This window comes from Acanthopagrus latus, chromosome 18, assembly GCF_904848185.1.
Source record: "Acanthopagrus latus isolate v.2019 chromosome 18, fAcaLat1.1, whole genome shotgun sequence".
Taxonomy (NCBI): Eukaryota; Metazoa; Chordata; class Actinopteri; order Spariformes; family Sparidae; genus Acanthopagrus; species Acanthopagrus latus.
In genome coordinates, this window is record NC_051056.1 from 395894 (window position 1) to 402975 (window position 7082).

General features: G+C 45.9%; 1 long non-coding RNA gene across 1 annotated transcript; it reads left to right on the forward strand.

The window, feature by feature from the left end:
• The first annotated feature begins 1433 nt into the window (after nucleotides 1-1433).
• On the forward strand, nucleotides 1434-6708 carry LOC119008145. The gene is made up of 2 exons (XR_005071333.1): nucleotides 1434-1680; nucleotides 6359-6708. It is a non-coding gene; the product is annotated as an uncharacterized LOC119008145 (long non-coding RNA).
• The last annotated feature ends 374 nt before the right edge of the window (nucleotides 6709-7082 follow it).

Genomic DNA, 7082 nt, shown 5'->3' on the forward strand with positions numbered 1-7082 from the left:
TTTCACTTGTTTCATCATTCATTTCAGTCAGACGTGTATTCTTGCCAAATCAAGCGATTTAGAGCACTGGGAGCTTGTTTTAGCGAGTTAGAGCAGATTCATGTGTATTCAAGCCAAAAATGCTTTCTCAGCTTAGACTTTGCTCAAAACGTATGAATTTGACCTAAACATGATGTGGAAACATGCTTTCACTTGTTTCATCAGTCATTTCAGTTAGACGTCTTTACTTGCCAAATCAAGCGTTTCAGGGCGCTGGGAGCTTGTTTTAGGCAGTTTTAGCAGATTCATGTGTATTCAAGCCGAAAATGCTTTCTCAGCTTAGATTTTGTTCAAAATGTATGAATTTGACCTAAGTATATTGTGGAAACATGATTTCACTTGTTTCATCATTCATTTCAGTCAGACGTGTTTTCTTGCCAAATCAAGCGATTTAGAGCGCTGGGAGCTTGTTTTAGCGAGTTAGAGCAGATTCATGTGTATTCAAGCCAAAAATGCTTTCTCAGCTTAGATTTTGCTCAAAACGTATGAATTTGACCTAAACATGATGTGGAAACATGCTTTCACTTGTTTCATCAGTCATTTCAGTCAGAAGTCTTTACTTGCCAAATCAAGCGTTTCAGGGCGATGGGAGCTTTTTTTAGGCAGTTAGAGCAGATTCATGTGTATTCAAGCCAAAAATGCTTTCTCAGCTTAGATTTTGCTCAAAATGTATGAATTTGACCTAAGAATAGTGTGGAAACATGGTTTCACTTGTTTCATCATTCATTTCAGTCAGACGTGTTTTCTTGCCAAATTAAGCGATTTAGAGCGCTGGGAGCTTGTTTTAGCGAGTTAGAGCAGATTCATGTGTATTCAAGCCAAAAATGCTTTCTCAGCTTAGATTTTGCTCAAAACGTATGAATTTGACCTAAACATGATGTGGAAACATGCTTTCACTTGTGTGATGGAAAAATTCCTTTTCATTATGGGTTGATGAATTTTGAACTATTGTTAAATATGATTTCTTAAAAGCATTTATCTAACTTGCATCATGTGACTGATATGTTATGCAAATGCATGAACACCTAACCTCTGCCCTATATGATTGTAACAGAGTCACGAACCAGCCAAAACTCAGATAGAAAGTCGTCTTCTTGTCTTATGTTTTATGTCTGATAATTTTATGCTTTGCACAGAGTCCCAGGTCATGCGTCATGAAGTTTTAACTTTACGTCTTGTGTCGATGAGAAGCCTGTCTGATTGGGATAGTCGTATGTACGTGTGTGTGTAGCTTAATCACTGCTGGCACAGAGAGTGCTTGTCTCTTCCCCTGACCTTGTTGATATCTGTGTATAAAATTGTGAACACTCCTTTACTCGGGGCTCATTCACTCAGCTCATGAATTTGACTGTGTGGTGAGTCCATCTGCAGATGGTTGGATTAAACTTACCGAAAAGACAGATCTGACTTTACTCTTTGATTGACAGAAATTTCCACCACAATTTGGCGACGAGGATGGGATCACTTCTGTGAGAGAACGCCTTAAACTCAGTGCAGACGGTTCAAAGGGTACCCGGGAGCTCGGACTCCAAAACCTCAACCTCGCCATCAAAGGAGCAGAGACGTGAGGGCCTGACGCCTGAGACAAGGTGGCTCGCTCACAGCTGTGATCTACAGAACCGTGTGGAAGCTGTCTTCTCGGTAAGCCAATATTCAACAGACCGTCGGTGTGTGTGTACGTACCTGAATCGATTCTCGCCACTTTTGGGTGGGCGTGACAGGTGTGTCAACAGTGCAGGTTTGGGTTTTCGAACCGCTGTAGAATCAAGGAAGCTTCAGAAAATGTGTGTGTACGTACTTGAATCGATTCTCGCCACTTTTGGGTGGGCGTGACAGACGTGTCAACAGGGCAGGTTTGGGTTTCGAACCGCTGTAGAATCAAGGAAGCTTCGAAAGGGTTTCAGTCCCTGTGAGTTTTTCTAGAGAACTCCGGTTTGTGATAGAGAGGAACTGAGAGCCAGCGAGCACTGAGTTTTTCCTTCTTGGGAGTAGAGCAAATCACGTGGGAAATTGATGCCCGGATTTGTCCCTCTCTCTCGTTAGGGGGAAAGTAATTTCTCAAAGTGGGTCGCAGTGCCAAGGGCCTGCTCAGACACAGACAGAACTAACTTTTCATTTCTTTCCTATGCATCTTTTTCCTTTCTTTCCCTCCTCTGAGTGACTGAAAAAAAAAAAAAAAAAAAAAAGGGGGTGCCGGACGGAAAGGGAGTGTGCATGTGTCAATTGTCTATCCCCAGTTTGTTTCTGTGTAGTTGTTGAGGTTTTGTTCACATGTGTAAATTGTCGGTCTCCTTTTGTTTCTGTGTTAGTTGTTGAGTTTTCGGTTGCATATGTCAATTGATTATCTCTAGTGGGTTTTTCCCGAAGTTGTAAATTCTGCGGATTGGGCTTTTATTAGAAAACAGTTGTTTAGGTCATTGCATTGCCTTTTATCCATTTCTTTTGTTGATTTTACCGCTCCTTGGTCTCATATCCAGTGAAAGAAAAATAATTTTAAAAACGCCTTGTTTCCTTTAGCAATTTTTTATAATCAATTCGGGGGTAATAAAAACCAAAATGGGTTCAGGAAACAGCAAAATTCCAGGGGACAACGATTATCCACTCAAGCTGACCTCCCCTCACATTCAGTATATGAATGCCAATTACGGTAAGAAGAGTGTGGATCAACTTGATGTGTGGGATCAACTTGATGTCGGGAGTGTGGGTTTCCAAGTGCTGGCAGTTTTAGCACCAAACAACTTGCCACCTTAAAAAGCAAACTAAAACAAAGGGAAAGGGAAAGCAAGGAGAAAAAAGGGAAGAGGGGAAAGAACAAACAGACATTTGAACCAGATTGTAAAGCTTTCACAAATTGCCAGGAGGAAGCTTTTCACAGGGATAAGAACAGGCAGGCAGGGCCAGCTCCTCTAACCTCTCAGTCTCAGTGTCTCAAACTAGATCCCGATCTGGACTCGGCTCCGGCTAAGTCGTCTGCACCATCTGCACCACCTGCACCGTCTGCACGCCACGAGAGGACTCCAGGGCCACCGGACGTAAACTGGGAACCAGCAGCTGGGATGTCCTCCGCGCCGCCCACCTTCCTACGACACCCACCACCCGTCGTACGACGAGAATTCCACCCAGGGCGGGGCAGAGCGAGGCGATTGCTGGTGGTTGAGAGCCTAAACACACCACCACCATATGCCACCGTCAGCCACGGCCCTCACCACACACGGAGCAACTCTGTGTACAACTTCCAGGCTCCCATGGTGGAGGTGGCGGGGAGTGAGGGTCGAGTGCAGCTGGTTTATAGGCCTTGGACATACAGTGACATGAAGGACGCTGCCGCATCGCTTCCAGACGTCTGCAATGGGGGAGCGGAGTTTGCGGTTCAGCTCATAACCTTTTGCCGACAGTTCAAGCCCACCACTGCTGAACTGCAACGCCTGCTGATGGTTCAGATGGGTACAACGTGGGCCCGAGTTGCGGGCGACTACCCCGTGGAGGACATTAGGGTAGAGAACTCTGACTGGGCCAGCAACGACAATTTGGTATACAAAGACGTCATTGGGGGACTATGTCACAGAATCAGACAGACCTTCCCTCTGAAATTAGACATGGGGAAGATTTCTGCCTGCAAACAACGTGACGATGAACTCTTAGCGGACTATCTGGTCAGGCCGCAGGCCACACCACACACAGTGGCCTCGCAAAGCCCTGAGTCATGGGAGGTATCCATGAAGTCACTCCCTGGGAGGCCCAGCTACGGCACCGCTTCATGAATGGCATGAAGCCAGAGATCAGCAGAATGGTGAGAGAACAATGTGTGAGCTGGGACAATGCAAATCAACCACGCAGAAAAGTTCCTCAACGATGAAAAGAACTGAAAGGCGACAAGCTTGACATAAAGACTCCAATTGGCTCAGTTGGCATACTACGAGCACCAAGCGAGGGGTTGCGAACGAGGACGAGGAAAGGGACGCCGGGGCAGATTCAAAAAACGCCCTGGTGCCTGTCATAGATGTGGAAAAATGGGACATTGGCAAGACAACTGCCCAGAGAACGACGCAACGGACGCCTGACTAGCTGGGGAGCCGAGTACAGTGACGGACGAATCTGGTTTTGATGCACAGGCTGGGGAGGAGAAGCAACCTACGCATCTTTCACGTGAGAGCACCAACACTGACACACACACACCACAAGAGATGTATGCCCTTACACTGCAAGCTATCACATATCTTGAAAATAAACAACAGAAAGGTACACTACTCCACTTGCATGCGAAGATGAGCTACAGGGCCGTTTTAAACACTCTTTCCTGCTTTCTAAACACTGTCCCGTGAATTTCATGGGGAGAGATCTAATGTGTGCTTTGGGTATTGGTTTAAGATAGACTCCGAAGGGGTTAGTGGTGGTTAGGGAAGCAGCCACATTCGTGAAGTATGGTAAAGAAGATCTTTTTTACTCATATCACTGGCAGCTCCCCCTCACAGCTCTTGATTCTGTAAATCACACCCTCCTGCAGACAGCCAGAGCATGCACAGCGCACACACGCAACACACACGCAGACATGGTGAGAGCACAAGACCTTCAGTGCACAGCACACATTTCCCTCGGTACTGATACGAGCTTTGAAAAAAACTGGTGCAGGGAGAGACAGGGACAAGATAACTGAGGCTTGTGTGGTTGTATTGGAACGACTAAATGTGTGTTGCTTCTGTAACCTTGATGGATTCCCACTCTCAGCGTTTGTTCTCGGTACCGAACTTTGACCCTCACATTCCATTGATCAAACCAAAGCGGAAAGGGTGGCAGGAATTGGGACCATGGACCAGGGCATGCAATGATGCAACAGGTTGGACACAGACGTCCGATCCACATGTTGAGTATCACCGCAGTTTGAGAACATACAGAAAAAGGAAGTGCCACTTCAGAATGCAGACCTGGAACTGTTTGTGGATGGCTCAGCATCAAGGGACCCAGGGACAGGAAAGAACCAAACAGGGTTTGCAGTCACAACATTACATAATATTGTTCTAGCTGAACCTCTCCCCTTAAACTATTCCGCTCAAGCCGCAGAGCTTGTAGCCTTAACAAAAGCATGCACATTGGCCAAGGACAAGTCTGTTAACATTTTCACAGACAGTCGTTATGCCTGGGGAGTTTGTCATTCATTTGGCCAAATTTGGGCAAACAGAAAATTCCTGACGGCTTCAGGAAAAGCTAATTGCACATCACACATAGGTTGCCTCCCTCCTCGATGCTCTGCTGCTACCAAAACAAATCGCTGTCTGTAAATGTGAAGCTCACACTAACAAACCCGACCTCATTTCACAGGGAAACGCCAGAGCAGACGCCGCTGCGAAGACAGCAGCTAAGCAGCGACTAACAAAACAATGTGTTGTTATCCCTGCCTCACCATTGACATCTTTCGCAGATCTGCAGGAACTACAAGCGAAAGCCACTCCACAGAAGAAGGCCAACTGGAGGCAAGCTGGTTGCGCTGTCAAAGAGAATGTTTGGTATGGTCCTAACAACAAACCGTGCTTGCCCAAATATCTTTTTCCTTACTATGCTAAGTTGACACATGGACGAGCTCATGTGTCAAAAGGGGGAATGATGAGTGAGATACAAAGATATTGGTTCACAAAGGGCTTCTCAGCCTTCTCCCAAACTTTTTGCAAAAGGTGTGTGATCTGTGCCACAAACAATGCAGGGGAGGTCTTCGGACGCAACAGGGCGCCCATCCACCCCCTAAAAGACCATTTGATCATTTACAAATGGATTTCACTGAACTAATGCCTAGTGAGGGAAAGAAATACTGTCTCGTGGTGGTTGACATGTTTTCTAGGTGGGTGAAAGCCTTCCCTACATCCAAACAGGATGCGGCAGCAGTTGCAAAACTTTAATCACAGAAATCATCCCACGTTGGGGAATTCCAGCCAAAATTTCCAGTGATAATGGCACACCTTTTGTAAATACAGCCCTGAAAAGTGTGGGGGACTACTTAGGTATTGACCTAAAACAGCACTGCGCCTACCACCCAGCAAGCGGAGGTGCCATAGAAAGAGAAAATGGCACCCTGAAAAACAAACTTGCTAAATGTTGCGAAGAAACAGGTCTGTCATGGACCAAAGCCTTGCCAACCGTCCTCATGCACATGAGGGCTAGAATCAGAGCTAAAAACAACCTTAGCCTTTTTGAAATCTTGTTTGGTCGACCTCTGCACACCGGGATTGGGCCCGGCACGAGACAGCTCCCAGGGACAGGTCAGTGTGAGGATGAAATGTTGCGTTATTGTGCAAACCTGTCCTCTGTTCTTTCTGATATTCACAAACAGGTCAAGGACGCTCTGCCCGCCCCAGCAGCCCACAAACTCCATGATTTGGAGCCAGGGGATTGGGTCGTCATTCAAGATCTCAGGAGGAAGAACTGGAGAGCTCGCAGATGGAACGGTCCCTTCCAAGTGCTTCTGACCACGGAGACGGCAGTGAGGATCGCAGAGAGAGCCACCTGGGTTCACGCCAGCCACTGCAAACGGGTTCCAGAGCCAGCGGACGACACCTCACAGAGCGTGCTTATTGTAGAATAATCATGACTGATGTTTGAGCATGTCTTTTGAGCTGTGAAAAGAATCTGTTTTCCAAGCTGACTTGATTTTTTTTGTCCTTCACTATTACTTACGAAGGAATTTTTTTTAGTCTAGTCTGTAGTGAGCATAGTATGCTCAAAGGGAGGAATTGTGATGGAAAAATTCCTTTTCATTATGGGTTGATGAATTTTGAACTATTGTTGAATATGATTTCTTAAAAGCATTTATCTAACTTGCATCATGTGACTGATATCTTATGCAAATGCATGAACACCTAACCTCTGCCCTATATGATTGTAACAGAGTCACGAACCAGCCAAAACTCAGATAGAAAGTCGTCTTCTTGTCTTATGTTTTATGTCTGATAATTTTATGCTTTGCACAGAGTCCCAGGTCATGCGTCATGAAGTTTTAACTTTACGTCTTGTGTCGATGAGAAGCTTGTCTGATTGGGATAGTCGTATGTACGTGT